This window comes from Coenobita brevimanus, chromosome 87, assembly GCF_032717465.1.
Source record: "Coenobita brevimanus isolate Jiangsu-jjx chromosome 87, ASM3271746v2, whole genome shotgun sequence".
Taxonomy (NCBI): Eukaryota; Metazoa; Arthropoda; class Malacostraca; order Decapoda; family Coenobitidae; genus Coenobita; species Coenobita brevimanus.
Genome location: NC_137040.1, coordinates 20923240 through 20939735, shown reverse-complemented (window position 1 = coordinate 20939735; position 16496 = coordinate 20923240).

The following is a 16496-nucleotide window of genomic DNA, read 5'->3' as shown; positions in this document are numbered from 1 at the left end:
AGCCAAATTCAAGATCCATTCATTTCGAAATACCTGGACACACTGCGTTTGAAAGACTGGAGATCATAGGCAGCAAGAAATACAGATAAAGGGAGACAGTTCCAGAGTTGACCTGTTGCATAAATGAAGGACTGGGAGTAATGGTTAACTCTTGCATTAGAGAGTTGGACAGAAAAGGAATGAGAGTTTGCTGCTAGACGGGTGCTACGCGCCCGTCGTAGAGGTGGAGGAATGCATGCAGACAGCTCAGAGGAGCAATGACCATTAAAGTAGCGATAGAAAAGAGATAAAGATGCAACAGTGCGGCGAAGAGACAGAGGTTAAAGGGAGTCAGTAAGAGGAGGAGAGCTAATGAGACTAAAAGCCTTTGATTCCACCCTATTGAGAAGAGCGGTATGTGGGGAGCCTCCCCATACATGAGAGTTGTACTCCACACAGGGGCGGATAAAACCCCGGTATAGAGTCAACAATTGTGCAGGGGTATAGAAAGAACGGAGTCGGCTTAGCACACCCAATCTCTTGGAAGCAGATTTTACAAGAGATGTAATATGATCTTTCCAAGATAAGTTCCGAGTAAATGAAACCCCAAGCATGTCCAAGGATGATGCAGGATTAAGCTGAATATTATTAAACATTAGTGGGTATACCTGTGGAAGATTTTGATGGGTTGATAGGTGTAAGAACTGAGTCTTAGATGCATTAAAAACAACAAGATTATTTTTATCCCAGTCACTGATACGAGCCAAGTCAGACATTGGGTGTGCCATAGCCTCATCCCTTGTTTGTTGAAGTAACTGCTGAGATGGGCGTTGTGAGAACCGAATCGAAAGGTGAAGTGTGGAGTCATCAGCGTATGAGTGGATAGGGTTAGATGTACAGCTTAGAAGGTCATTGATGAATAAAGGGAACAGAGTTGGTGATAGGTTAGAGCCCTGAGGAACATCACTGTTGATAGATCGAGGAGAAGAACGATGGCCGTCTACAATAGCGGCTTTAGAACGACCAGAAAGGAAGCTAGTGATAAAGGCACAGATAGAAGGATAGAAACCGTAAGAGGGCAGTTTAGAAATTAAAGATTTATGCCAGACTCGATCGAAAGCCTTTGAGATGTCAGGTGCAATGGCAAAGCTTTCGCCAAAGTCCCGAAAGGAGGATGACCAGGAGTCTGAAAGGTAGGTGAGAAGATCGCCAGTGGAGCGTCCCTGACGGAACCCGTACTGACGATCAGAAAGAAGGTTGTGATAGGAAACATGCCTTAAAATTTTTCTATTGAGAATTGACTCGAAAACTTTTGAAATCCAGGACGTTAAAGCAATTGGACGATAGTTGGAGGGTTAGGAGTGGTCACCCTTCTCTGGGACTGGCTGAATGAGAGCAAACTTCCAGCAAGAAGGAGAGGTACAAGTTGATAGACAAAGGCGAAAGAGTTTGCCTAGGCAGGGTGTAAGCACAGAAGCACAGTTCTTGAGAACAACAGGAGGGACTCCATCAGGCCCATATGCCTTGTTAGTATTGAGGCCAGTGATGGCAGAAAATACATCAGCTGAAGAAATTTTAATGTCAGCCATGAGGAAGTCAGAGGCGGGAAGTGATGGAGGAACATCACTGGAATCGTCTAAGGTGGAATTGGAGGAGAAAGTCTGTGCGAAGAGATCTATTATTACTGTATTAGTCTGTACACTGTTCACAGTATCTATTATTCTCTCCAACACTTGGTACTGTCACTGACTTCTGCAACAGGGTCAATTCACTGTTCTGCCTAGGCACTGTTTAATCACTACCATGTCCAGTTGTATATAGCGCCAGGGGCACGGGCAGAGGGGCGGCATAGCTCCACTACTGACAGGGCTGGGCACCACCGTACTCAGAGGGCACGGGATCACATGAAGGGGTGTCCGTTCTTGTCCAGAGCTGTGGGTGGCGAAGGGTCCAGCGCTCTCAGGGCTGGGGACAGGAGTGAGGCCCTCAGGACTGGGGCAGAACAATTGCCTGAATCGGTCGTTCAGGCTCCTGACGGAGGATGAGGACCTCTGCCATCAAGGTGTGGGGAGTTCCCACCCAGGAGTTCTGGGGGCGGTCTGGGGTTCCCGAGGGCTGTGGTCCCTGGGGCTTGGTGGCTCCGACAGGAAGGGGCTGCGGCACCAGTCTGTGTCAGGGTCCGTCAGGTGGGTCTCCTCCAGAGCCAGTTGTAGGGAGCAGAGGCCGGTCGAGACTACAGGGCCCCTCCAATACACCTCTACGCCTGAGACTCCCTCTGTGTCAGGGGTCGGAGAACAGGCGTCAGTTCCAGGTGGCAGAGTGGCTACAGGCCGTCTCCTGCCATAGGACCCGGCTACTGGCCATGGCTTCCTAGGGGCACGGCTACAGGCCATCGCCAAGGCCCAGCTACTGGCCATGGCCTGAGAGAGTGGGTGGCTGCCAGCAAACCCAGGGGCACCTTTGGAGCGGCTACAGGCCGTCTCAAGGAAGACACCTTCAGAGCAGCTACAGGCCATCTCCTGATGAAGGCGGGAGCGGCTACAGGCTGTCTCTTGCCGTAGGGCCCAGCTACTGGCCGTAGCTTCCTAGGGGTGTGGCTACAGGCCATCACCAAGACCTGGCTACTGGTCGTGGCCTGAGAGAGTGGGTGGCTGCCACCAAACCCAGGGGCACCTATGGAGTGGGTACAGGTTGTCCCAAGGAAGACACCTTCAGAGAGGCTACAGGCCGTCTCCTGACAAAGGCGGGAGTGGCTACAGGCAGTCTCCTTAGGACCTTCAGAGCGGCTACAGATCGTCTCCTTAAAGAGGGGTGAGCGGCTACAGGTCGTCTCTGGGGTGCTGACAGGAGCTGGATAGGCAGCTCCACCCCTTAGCTGGTTGGTGAAGGCTCACCCGGAAGGTAGTGTGGTATTCCTGCTATGGTGACGGCAGGCGAGCTCTGGGTCATAGGGGCGCGTGGCCCAGGCTAACTTAGGCCGTTGTCACACCGAGTCCCGGTGCGCTGCTGCTGCTCCTCTGTGGGCTCCTTATGGGGGTGTCTGGGTGTTCTCGGGGGCACTATATTGCATTTTACCACCGTCTGCTGGGAAAAAGTCACGTCCCCGTGGCTGGAGGTGATAGACTTGCGTATCGTAGGTGGCGTAGACTGGGTGCAGATGTCGAAGGAGGGCATGCCGGGCTGTGGTGGTGGTGTTCTCGTCCTGTTCCTCATCGCAGGTGAGGAAGAGGGTGGATGTGGTGGTGGAGGAACGGAGTTGGAGAAGGTGGTGTGGTCTCGGACTTGCTGGTTGCGTCCGCGTAACGGTGCCCCCACAGCTCGCCATATCTTTATGGTGGTAGTTGTTGCTCGTGTTGTGGTGTGGTGTTGAATGCTTAAGATGGATGGTGAGTGTCAGGTTTTATGCCGGGGTAATGCAGCGCAGTGTCTCGGGGGAGTGTAGGTGGTTGGGATTTGTGTTTGATGTATCATGAGTGTGAGATGGTTTAGAGCAGGGGTGGCAGTGTGATTTTGCGGCGAGGTGGGTGGGGTGGGGGAGTGGGTGTATTGGGCAGGTGGGCGGGAGAGGTGCCCAGAGCGGGTGGTGGTTGTTCTGAGTGTAGGTGTGGGTGGTGATGTGGGTGTGCAGGGCTGGCGTGGCCGTGAGGTGTGTGGGGCACGTATGGGTGGGTGGCGGGTGATTGGGGCAGGGCTGGGAGAGTTAGGAGTGGGGGTGTGGTTGTGTGGTGGGCTGGAGGATGTGGGGGCGGCAGTGGGTGATGGCTGAGGTGGGGGTGTGGGAGTAGGGGCGGGACATGTGGTGCTGGGTGGCGGGGGAGGGGGAGGGCGAGGGGGATGGGGAGGAGGAGATGTAGCATTCATAGGTAGTACACAGGATTACACAGGAAAGCAAACAGCAACAGACCTTATGGTCCTTTCGAGGCTGCTTGTTAGAGAAAACTATGACTACAAGATCTAACTCTACATGTTGAAGGATAAGGATAGGAAAGCAAGAAGGCTCCCCCCACCACCAAACCCTCCAGGAAAAAGTGAGAAAAACCACCATGCAGCATGGAAAAACTGACATGGAAATTTTATAGGAAACACTGGAAAGGAAAAGTCACATTCTATAATACTTTATCTATAAGCTACCCGATAGAGTAACCTGAAAGAGAAAGTAAACAAATAAAATAATAGTTACGGCATGACATTATAAACCAGTTACATTGAGTTAATGGGAAGTCTGTGGACATAACGTGGAAGCTACACACTGCACAGTGCGGATGTTTAGGGTGGTGCAGCAGCCTTGCCTGGCGCTTTTAAGGTAGGCAGCAGTCAATCAGGCCCTAGCTCCGTTTGCTCCACTGAGACAAGGAACTCTCCCATGTGGGACAAGTACACAAGTTTCATCCTGAAGCAGTGACCCCTGGTACATTAAAAAATCCCGATGGTGGTCACTTGACTAACAGGGACCCTCAGTGATCCACAGCCCATCACAGGTCGAAAGTAAGAGTAGTGACCGTTAACTCAGGGTTATCTGTGCAGCTCCTAATCTGTGCTTATATTGCTTTCTTTGCGCTGGGGAGACTGAAAAGTATATAGGACGGGTGTCTTAGCTAAAAGGGGACTGCACAGTGCACAGTGTGGATGTGCAATGCACAGAGTGGATGTTTAGGGGTGGTGCGGCAACCTTCCCTGGCGCTTTTTAGGTAGGCAGCAGTCAATCAGGCAATAGCTCCGTTCACTCCACTGAGACAAGGAACTCTCCCATGTGGGACAGTACACAAGTTTCATCCTGAAGCAGTGACCCCTGGTACATTAAAAAAATCCCGATGGTGGTCACTTGACTAACAGGGACCCTCAGTGATCCACAGCCCATCACAGGTCGAAAGTAAGAGTAGTGACCGTTTACTCAGGGTTATCTGTGCAGATCCTAATCTGTGCTTATATTGCTTTGTTTGCACCGAATAAATTGAAAATGTATAATATCGTGACGCAACACTATGTACGGGTACATTGTTTACGGGGTGTCTTGTAGACTAAGGGGGCATGAACTTACATGTACCGTAGCTATAAAAGCAAGTTATTCGGACAGAAAAAGAGTCAGCTGAGGATTTTCGTGCAAATACTTGTCTAATTTGTTTTTGAATGTCTCAATTGAGATACTGTTCACGGTATCTGAGGGTAATCTGTTCCAGATATTTACAACTCTGTTAAAGAAGAAGTATTTTGCTTCGTGGGATTGGAATCGTTTTCCCATGATTTTGCAGCCATTACTTCTGGTTTGACTAGACCGGTCTATATCAAAATATTTATTCATGTCTAAGTTGTCATATCCCTTCATGATTTTGAAAACTTCAATAAGGTCCCCTCTTAACCTGCGCTTCGTTAGGCTAAATAATTTAAGTTCTTCAAGGCGTTCCTCATATGGTTTGTTTCTAAGTCGTGGTATCATTTTTGTGATTCTTCGCTGAATTTTCTCTAATTTTTCAATGTCCTTTCTGTAGTACGGAGACCAGAATTGCACACAATACTCAAGATGGGGGCGCACTAGCGAGTTGTACAAGGCAAGTATGACTTTTTCCGATTTAAACTCGAAAGTTCTTCCAATAAAACCCACTAGCTTGTTTGCAGTTTTTACCGCATCGGTACACTGCTTGCTTGGTTTTAGGTCATTTGATATTATCACACCAAGATCCTTTTCACTGTCTGTACTTGATAACTGAATATTGTTCATTTTGTAATTTGCATGGACATTGTTACTTCCAATATGAAGTACTTTACATTTTTCTGTGTTGAATTTCATTTGCCATTTTTCTGCCCAGCTTGCTAAAGTATTAATTCATTTTGTAACTGCTGCCACTGTAATTTTGAAGTGACTTTACTGGTTATTTTAGTATCATCTGCAAATTTGGATACTTTACAATTTAGACCCTCATCAATGTCATTTATATAGATAATAAAAAGTATCGGTCCAAGTACTGAGCCTTGGGGAACTCCGCTGATCACATTACGCCATTTGGATTCCTTTCCGTTTATCACAACTCGCTGTTTTCGGTCTGACAGCCAGTCTTGTAACCATTTTAGCGTCTTTCCTTTTATTCCATGTGCTTCTATTTTTCTCATGAGACGCTTGTGAGGGACAGTGTCAAATGCTTTCTGAAAGTCGAGGTAAATTATATCTACTGCTCTTGAGTCATCGTATGATTTGTAAACATCATGGAAGAAGTCCAGTAGGTTAGTTAAGCATGAACGACGATGTCTGAATCCATGTTGCGAGTCTTTAATTATATTATTTTCTTCTAGATAATTAACTATTTTATCTCTTATGATTTTTTCCATTAACTTGCACACTACTGATGTTAAGCTGATTGGTCTGTAATTTCCTGGGTGCGACTCATTTCCTTTTTTGAAAATTGGTGTTACATTTGCTAGTTTCCATTCGCGTGGAACTTTCCCAGTACTTAATGATTTATTGAATAAGACAGAGAGTGGCAGCAGTAACTCATGTTTTGCTTCTTTGAGAATTCTCGGTGATATTTTATCGGGGCCAGGGGTTTTGTTTATGTCCGTACTATTTATGGCTGAAAGGATATCATTATTATCAATAGCATAGTTACTAAGGACTGTGCTATTTGCTTGGTTTGTGGGTAACAGTAGGTTTCTGGTGATGTTTTCTACTGTAAAAACAGACGCAAAATAATCGTTAAGAATGTTTGCCATTTCGACCTCATTTTCAGTGTGTCTGCCATTGTTTGTTTCTAGAGGACCTATTGATGTAGTCATAACCTTTTTCTTTCTAATGTAACTGTAAAATTCTTTAGGATTTGATTTGCACGTATTAGCAATGTGGATCTCCAGTGCTCTTTTGCTTTGTTTAATAAGTCTTTTCGATGTGCGGCGTAGATTATCGTATTGTAATTTATCATCAGTAGGAGGGGGTGGTGTGGGAGTAGAGGGTGGGCCGGGAAGCGGGGCCGGGGCAGTGGGGGCAGGAGTGCGGAAGGGGCGCACGTGCCGGTTTCGGAGGGTGCGAGGAGTGCCGTGGTAATTAACAGTGACCTGATAGGGGTTAAGGATGAGGGTGATGGAGTGGAGTCCTGTGAAGCAGGGTGCGAGCTTGTGGGGGGTAGGGAGCTGGGCTATCATGTCTGTGTCACCCGGTTTGTAGGGGTTGGAGGCAGTGTCAGGGTTGAGGTCTAGGTTGTGTTGGAGGCAGGTCAAATGGCGTTTGAGGTGGTGTAGTGGGTCCGTCGTGGGAGTGGAGGCGAGGGGTTGTAGATGCTGACGAAGGGGCAGAAGGAGGGGTGTTTCTCCAGACACTCGCTCATATGGTGAAATTCCGTCCTCTCGGTGACAGGAGTTGATGCCCCATTGTACGATTTTTATATAGGCGGGCCAGTCATCGTTTTTAGTGGCCTCTATTTGTGTGCGGAGCTGATTCATCAGCTTACAATGGCTGCACTCGCACACTGCATTTCCTTGTGGCCAGTAGGGGGAGGAGTGGGAGATGTTATACCCGAAGATATAGGCTAGTTCCTCCCAGACCTTACTGGTGAATTCGGGCACGTTATCTGAGTGGATTGCTTGGGGAATGCCGAAATAGGGGAATACGTGCCATAGGAGGGCATTGGCAAATGCGACAGCATGGTGTTCTTTCACTGGGCAGGCCACAACAAATTTGGACTATGTGTTAATGAAAGTGATGACGTATCTATAGCCCGATTTTGGAGGTAAGGGTCCTACCACGTCAATCGCTAACAGCTGCCAGGGTTTGTGGGTGGTGATATGGCCCGATGGTCCTGCGGTGTGGGTGATGTCTTTACCAAGGGCACAGGCGCAGCAGGTTTGGATAATTTCCTTGGCAAGGGTGGAAGGGTTGGGCACCCAGTAGGTGTCATTGAAAACCTGCAGCTGTTTTTTTGCAAACAGGTGAATGCCATTGTGGGTGTGAAGGTGTCGCAGGGCGTCGAGGGCGGTGTCAGGGTCTAGGAGGATATGGCCTGACGGGGTTAGGAGGTGGTTGCCCTGGTGATACAGTTTTTTGAAAAGGTGGTGAGGAATCCAAAGGGGCCTCTCCTTGGGGTGCCACTGTTGAAGGAGGTCTGGTTTGGGCTGGGCGGCATGGATGGGGAGCTGAGAGAGGGTGTCCATGTTGGTATGGAGTTTGCCGGGGCGGTATGAAATCTCGTAATTGAATTTCTCCAGAGTTTTGCACCTTCGGATGAGCTGGGCTTTGTGGGTGTTGGATTGTCATAACCACTGGAGGGATTGGTGGTCCATAATGATGGTGACTTGAGTCCCAGAAAGATATGCCCGGAAGTGCTCAAGCGTCCAGATTATGCCCAAGCATTCCCGTTTGGTGGCGCCATAGTTTTTCTCTGCCTGTTTAGGGTACAGCTGGCACAGGTGATGATGTGTTTGCAGCCTTCTTGGACTTGTGTTAACACAGCGCCGATGGCAAGGAGGGAGACGTCGGTATAGAGGGGGAACGGGAGGGCATAGTTGGGAAAAGCCACGATGGGGACGGAAACGAGCTTGTCTTTAAGCTGCTGGAAGGCAGCTCGTCTCTCATCTGTCCAGTGGAATGGTTCCCTCTTATGGGTCAGGTTGTAGAGTGGTTTGGCGATGTGGGCAAACCCCTTCATGAAACGGTAGTAATAGGACGTCAAGCCGAGGAAGGCTCTGATCCCGTGGACGTCCTGCGGTAGGGGTATATCTGCGATGGAGCGGAGTTTGTCAGGATCAGGAGATATTCCTGCCTGGGAGATGATGTGCCCCAGGAACGAGACGGTTCTAGCGGCTAAAACGCACTTGGTGGGCCAGAGTTTGAGGCCTGCCTGTCGGATCCTAGTAAAAACCCGGCAGAGGCGCTGCAGGTGGTCGGCCCAGGTTTGGCTGAAAACAATGACATCGTCCAAATACACGAGGCAAATTTCCCACGTGAGACCACTGAGGACGGATTCCATTAGCCTGGAGAAGGTGGCGGGGGCATTGCAGAGACCGAATGGCAGGACATTAAACTTGTAATATTTCCTGTTGCTGGTCGAGAAAGCAGTTTTGCCTTGATCCTCCTGTTGCACGGGAACCTGCCAATACCCCGACTGAAGGTCCAGGGTAGAGAACCAGGAGGCTCCATACAGGGAATCCAGGGAATCATCTATGCGTGGGAGTGGAGTGGCATCTTTGGTAGTTACGTCGTTAAGTCGGCGGTAGTCGATGCAGAACCGCATCGTGCCATCCTCCTTTTTGATGAAGACGACAGGGGAGGACCAGGGGCTGGTGGAGGGGGAGACGACTTCAGCTTCGATCATCTCTTGCACCTGGCGGTCTTCCTCTACCCGCTGTTTGGGGTTCTTCTGTTGGGATGGCTGCCTGATCAGTGGGCCCATCGTATGAATTTTGTGAGCCAGGTAGGTATTGTGTCTGATGTCTGCTGGTCCTGCTGCGAACAGGTCCTGGAAATTCAGGAGTAGGAGGTGAAGGGTGTCTGACTGATGGGTGGAGAGATGGTCGGGGATAGGGGGCAGGGGGACGGGGGAGTGGGAGGGGGAAGGGACGCAGGGCTCGGCTTTCTCCATCTCTCCGACAACGAGCCCTTTTGGGAAGGTGAGGGGAGTTGGCAATCCGGACTGCCGTGTGATGCGGAGGAAGGAAAGTTGGGGGCAGAAGGCAGGCTTGAGAGGGTTCCTGGCGGCAGGAGTGGGGAAAATAGGACGGAGGGGCTGGAGGGCCGGTTAAGGGGCACCCAAGCTTCATGGTGGGGGGGAATGGTGACCACGGCAGAAACAGTGGCAGGGAAAGAGGGAGGGTGGTGATGGGGGGGAGAGGAGGGAGAGGAGGGAAGAGGGGGGTGGAGTCTTCCAACCGGAGCCATGGCGTGCAGGTGCAAACGGCCCGGGGTGGGGGGTCGAGCAGTGCACGGAACTGGAGCTGTCTGTTGCGGCAATCTATGGTGGCTCCTAACTTCTGCAACAGGTCCAACCCCAGGTATACGTTGTAATTCTGGCAGGAAGAGTTGAATATTATAAACTGGTGTTGGGTTGACACCGGTTGGTGGGTGTTGACTCTTAGGGCCCATGTCTCCCCACAGATGGGCAGAGGGCCATCCCCCGCATCCACAAGGTGAGTGGCTGTGGAGTGGAGCGGGCCAAAGGTCGACTTGTGACGGGAGAAGTAATGGCTATAAAGGCAGGATCTGGCCGCTCCCGTATTGACCAGAAGTCTGGCTTTCACGCTGTCATCTTCATCTTGTGGTAAACTGGGGGGTGATAATTGGGGGAAATGGCCCCCGCCACCATGGGAGGGTGCAGTGGCGGGCCTAAAAATCCAGCTGCCTGGGGCCTCCTTCTTCTTGCTCCAGCTCCTGTTCCCCAGGGTCGGTCTCCTTCACAGGTGCAGATTCGTCCTCTGTTGCCTCGTCCTCTAGAGATGAGACTTTGCGTTGGCCTGGGGTAATAGCTTTCCAATGCGCAGCCTTTAACTGGTCTCGGATATCGTGCAGTGGGCACCTGGAGCTGCATGCCGAAAATTTCTAGGGATTCACTAAGATGAGGTTGGGGTTCTCCCTGTGGGCGGAGTGCTGGTGTGTGGAGTGTGCCCTAGGTGGGCTAGGTGCTAGGGTGGGGCTGGTACGGGGCATAGGCGGACGTGGCTTGACTGGGGGAGCCAGAATTTTGTGGGAAACTTCCTTACCACGTTGATCTGCTGGGGTGCAGGTCAGGAGGCACCGTATCAGTTGGATGTGTCTGTCCATGTCTCCAGTAGGGTCATGGATCGTAAAGTGCTCTTTTACTACACTGGGGAGCACTCTCAGGAGAGTATTAAAGGTATGCTGTTCCCGGGTTTCATCATCTGCCTCCGGGTAGATAGCGGTGACAAGGCATCTTGCCCAGATTAGGGTATCATCTACATTCCCATCGAAAGTCAAACTATCAAGCTGGGATAGTGCCGCCACTTTCCCTAGTGATGGGATGATGGCTTGGATCACGAGTCTCGTGAAATTCTGCCAGGTAAGCTCCGGGATGATTTTGGGTGCTATATTAGCTGTCGCTTTGCCTAGCAGTGTGAGTGTAACTGCGATTTTTTGTTGGTCATTTTCAAAACCGATATCTAGCAAAGGTTTAATAATCGCCAGATATGTATGAACATCGTACTGTTCGGGGTCGAACTTAGGCAATTGCACGTGTGGTTTGGTTGCCATTTTTTCCGTATTTCCTGATTACCTCTCTCGTATGCCCGGGTCAAGAACCACTGCTGTCCACCATTGTAATGTTAAGTGTTTTAGGTTCAGCTTCCCGTTCCATAAACGTCTAGCGTATAGCGGGGCTCTCTTTCATGACTGGGGCTCAGACAAATAAGAGAGAGGCAGGACACAAAAACTCCAGGCAACAACCTTACACGTGTATTGCTTAGTTAGACAGGGGAATAAGTAGATGTTACAGACACAAGTACACTGAGCGATTATAAACTCTTATATCTAGATATGGCTAGTAGTATCTCGCAGGATACTGTTTTCAGTCACACTGAATAGCACTTGAGGCAGAGTGTTCTTAATTAGGGAAGTCCAGGGCTTCTATGCGTGTGGAGTTGTTAAGGTTATTTCACAATGGGGAGGGTTGTGTAAGACACTGGGGTCTGATTATGATTATAGTAGTGTGAGATCATTTCTGATGGCAGCTTATTTACTTTGTTACCCTCCACTCGTATTGCGTTTAACCAATTATTATCACTTACTCTACCACTTTAATATTATTACTGTATTAGTCCGTACACTGTTCACAGTATCTATTATTCTCTCCAACACTTGGTATTGTCACTGACATCTACAACAGGGTCAATTCACTGTTCTGCCTAGGCACTGTTTGATCACTGCACAGTTAGGGTCACTCCGTTAGTATCTGGTGCCAGGGGCGTGGGCAGAAGGGCGGCACAAGTCCGCTACTGACGGGGCTGGGCACCACCAGGGGCCTCTGTACTCAGAGGGCACGAGATCATACGCAGGGGCGTCCGTTCTCGTCCAGGGCTGTGGGTGGCGAAGGGTCCAGCGCTCTCAGGGCTGGGGACAGGAGTGTGGCCTTCAGGACTGGGGCAGAACAATTGCCTGAATCGGTCATTCAGGCTCCTGACGGAGGATGAGGACCTCTGCCGTCAAGGTGTGGGGAGTTCTGGGGGCGGTCTGGGGTTCCCGAGGGCTGTGATCCCCGGGGCTTGGCGGCGCCGACAGGAAGGGGCTGTGGCACCGGTCTGCATCAGGGTCCGTCAGGTGGGTCTCCTCCGGAGCCAGTTGTAGGGAGAAGAGGCCGGGTGAGACTACAAGGCCCCTCCAATACTCCTCTACACTCGAGACTCCCTCTGTGTCAGGGGTTGGGGAACAGGCGTCAGTTCCAGGCAGCGGACCTGCTACAGGCTGTCTCCTGCCATAGGGCCCGGCTACTGGCCGTGGCTTCCTAGGGGCACGGCTACAGGCTGTTGCCAAGGCACGGCTACTGGCCGTGGCCTGAGAGAGTGGGTGGCAGCAAGCAAACCCAGGGGCACCTTCGGAGCGGCTACAGGCCATCTGATGAAGGCGGGAGTGCCTACAGGCCATCTCCTGCAAGAGGAATGTTGAGCGGCTACAGGCCGTCTGACGAAGGCGGGAGCGGCTGCAGGCCGTCTCCTCATTACCCCCAGAGCGGCTACAGGCCGTCTCCTTCAGGAGGGGTGAGTGGCTACAGACCGTCTCAGAGAGAACGCCTTCGGAGCGGCTACAGGCCATCTGACGAAGGCAGGAGCGGCTACAGGCTGTCTCCTTCAGGAGGGGTGTTGAACGGCTACAGGCTGTCTCCTTCAGGAGGGGTGTTGAACGGCTACAGGCTGTCTCCTTCAGGAGGGGTGTTGAACGGCTACAGGCTGTCTCCTTCAGGAGGGGTGTTGAACGGCTACAGGCTGTCTCCTTCAGGAGGGGTGTTGAATGGCTACAGGCTGTCTCAAGGGGAACACCTTCAGAGCGGCTAAAGGCTGTCTGACGAAGGCGTGAGAGGCTACAGGCCGTCTCCTCATTACCCTTAAAGCGGCTACAGGCCATCTCCTTCAGGAGGGGTGAGCGGCTACAGGCCGTCTGATGAAGGTGGGAGCAGCTACAGGCTGTCTCTGTCAGGAGGGAGTTTGAGCGGCTACAGGCCGTCTCAGGAAGAACACCTTCGGAGTGGTTACAGGCCATCTCCTGATGAAGGCGGGAATAGCTACAGGCCATCTCCTGGTTACCCTCAGAACGGCTACAGGCCATCTCCTTAGCGAGGGGCGAGTGGCTACAGGCCGTCTCAAGAAAGCACCCTCAGAGCAGCTACAGGCCATCTCCTTAGCAAGGGGCGAGCGGCTACAGGCTGTCTCCTGGCGATGGCAGGAGCGGCTACAGGCCATCTCCTTAGGACCCTCAGAGTGGCTACAAGCCGTCTCCTTAAAGGGGGGCGAGTGGCTACAGGCCATCTCTGGGGTGCTGGCAGGAGCTGGATAGGCAGCTCCACCCCTTAGCTGGTTTGTGAAGGCTCGCCAGGAAGGTAGTGTGGTATTCTGCTGTGGTGACGGCGGGTGAGCTCCAAGTCATAGGGGCACGTGGCCTGGGCTGACTTAGGCCATTGTCACACCGAGTCCCGGTGCACTACTGCTGCTCCTCTGTGGGCTCCTTGTGGGGGTGTCTGGGTATTCTCGGGGGTACTATGCTGCGTTTTACTAGCCACTGCCACAACCAGATCAAGCCGCCTATCTTGCCCATCTGCCAGATACGCCCCAGCACCCTCACCACCACCCACATGAACCTCCACCACACCACCCACACCCAACACCTCCCGCCTTACTCTAAAAATACACCACTCAGGATGGAAAATTCCAGTAGCCCGACCTACCATCCACATGAACTTCCACCACACCACCCACTCTCAACACCTCCCCCCTCACTCTAAAAATACACCACATGGGATGGAAAATTCCAGTAGCCCGACCTACAGTACTAAGCCAATTAAGGCGATGCCCCCACGACCTCATAAAAGTAGGGCGACCTCATTCATCTCCAGTCTGCAGCCGACAGCCACAGGTCACTCACCTTACTCCCTGCCACCTGAGATGAAGATCAAACACTTCCTGTGGACTCCCGCCAGAGGAAACAAATGCCGGCTGAAAGGAACATCTCAGCTGGTCCACCTCCTGCAGCAGACACACCAGACCTCCACCCTGGAAGTCATCTATAACCCCCACCAGGAGCTGAACCACCCCACACACCACTCGATGGATCTACTCCACCACCTCATGCCCTCCCACCAGACATCCACCTCTGATACCCACCACTCCAGCTCGGGGACGTGACTTTCACCCCCGTGACAGTGGTGAAATACCCACCCGAGGAGGAGATCCCAGGAAGGGCGAGACACCCATCCCAAGAGGAGGCCACGGGGAGGCACACAAGGGCCCCGAGCCACACAGGCCCACGTCCCCGGCTACCATATGCCCTTCTTCCACCCAGCAAGACCAGTGGGGAGTGCATCACCCCGCTGCATTACCCTCCAACCAGGACAGCACTCACCAGACTCGGTGTGGGACTTGTTCTTATACAGTCCCAAGTAGGCCTTCGGTAACATCCACCGGACTTGCCACTAGAGGAGGAATGACCACCGGTCTTCCCAGTCCTACACACCCCAAGGGGAGCAGCGGCACAGTAATGTCCACTGGACTTGCTGTAGAGGGAGAATCCACTGGATCTCCCTCTTCTGCCACCTGCCTATGGGAGCAGGGGCACAGTAACATCCACCGGACTTGCCATTGGAGGAATGTCCACTGGACTTCCCCACCTATTGTCCCAGGGAAGGGAGCAGAGCCTTGGTAGCGTCCACCGGACCTGCCATAAAGGGGACTTCCACCGGATTCCCCTTGGCTGCAACTTTCCCACTCCAGCAGGACCATGGTAACATCCACCAGACTTACCGCAGGCGAAGGAACGTCCACCAGACTTCCTCTACCTGCTGCCCCCGGGACAAGTGCAGCCCTGGTAACATCCACTGGATTTGCCGGGTGTGAGGAAGGTCCATCGGACTTCCTCCCTCCACTACCCCGGAAGGGAGTCCTGGTAACATCCACCGGACTTGCCAGGCAGAGGGAGCATCCACCGGATCTACTTCCACTGCCCCAGAGTTGAATTTTGGCTAGGTCCACCGGACTTGCCAAGCTGAGGGAACGACCACCGGTCTTCCCTTCTCCACTACCCCGGAGGCTCCCGCCGAGGGCAGCGTCCCTGGCTCGGTCCACCCCTCCAGATTCCAAGTGAGACACCCCTCATGCTCCCCCCGCACCACTAGGGATGGAGATTGTTCCCGGCCTAGCCTACAGAGTTCTGGTTGGAGGACATCTGGAGAGGACCCGTCGTGAGCCTGGGCATCCTGTCCCTGCAGCCGAGCCCTCAATGGCCCCAGCTGCTGTCGGACTTCCTGGGAGCGAGCGGCCGCAGGCAGCCCCTGACGGCCTCCCCTTCCCGACGAGACCACAGCCCCCGACCGTCGAGGGGCGCCCCGATGACCTTGGGGCAGGACCAACCCGGACCCTCCACCAGGACTCCCACCACTTCCAAGGGCAGGCGCCGAGCAGCGCTCCTACTAGCCCTGTTTGGCCCCAGTCCCGAGGGCCACCACACGCCTAAGGGCCCCACCAGGAGAGGGCCATCCACACCGCCGCCCCATAGCCCACACCGGACGCCCTACTACGCAGCCCGAGACAAATACCTCTCCCGAGAGCGCACCCCAGACAGCCCACTAGCTCCCACAGCTGACGGCCACCTGCACCTGTCTGTGGCCTAGTCTGTGTTCCAACTTACGCCCATTTAGTATTGTATTGTGCTATATGTATTGAGCTCTGCATTGTATCTTTGTAAGGTAATATACGTGTAAGACTGGTTAGCCTGTGTATGCCCAGTCCTGAACAAAAGAACTCAAGTCCATGCGCATGTTCTGTGTTCACGAAGTTGAACTCTCAACACGCAGCATAACAATCAGTAAGGACTGATTGTAAAATTTTAAGCCTGATATAGACTTAACGCAACAAGCAAGAGGAAATGAATTTTTTAAAATCATACCACATGTTACAGTAAACGCAGAACAGAGGAGCGGAGGATAAAAAGTAAGGTATAGAGAAAAAGAATCTTTCAGAATTATGTTACCTATAATACCTTATGGAATGTTCTGGTGCATCATACAATGTGCCCCGGTACATGGACAGATGGGTTGTTAGTGGGTTGATTTGGGAACCCGCGAGTGATCGTTCGTTGCTGATGTTTATGAAAATAAAATCTTGCAAGATGCTGGCAGAATTATTATTAGCTGCCTTAATTATATGTTAGAGAGAGCTGCCTTTTGCACTTGGTACGCATTACGTTATATTAAAACTCACTTATTTACAAATGAAAGTGAATCTTTAATTATACTTTGCACTAAATAATCCCTTGCATATTATTAGAGGTTCGTGTGTCAAAGGTGGCAGTGGACTAGGCAGGTGTGTTTATTTAAATTCCATCGATA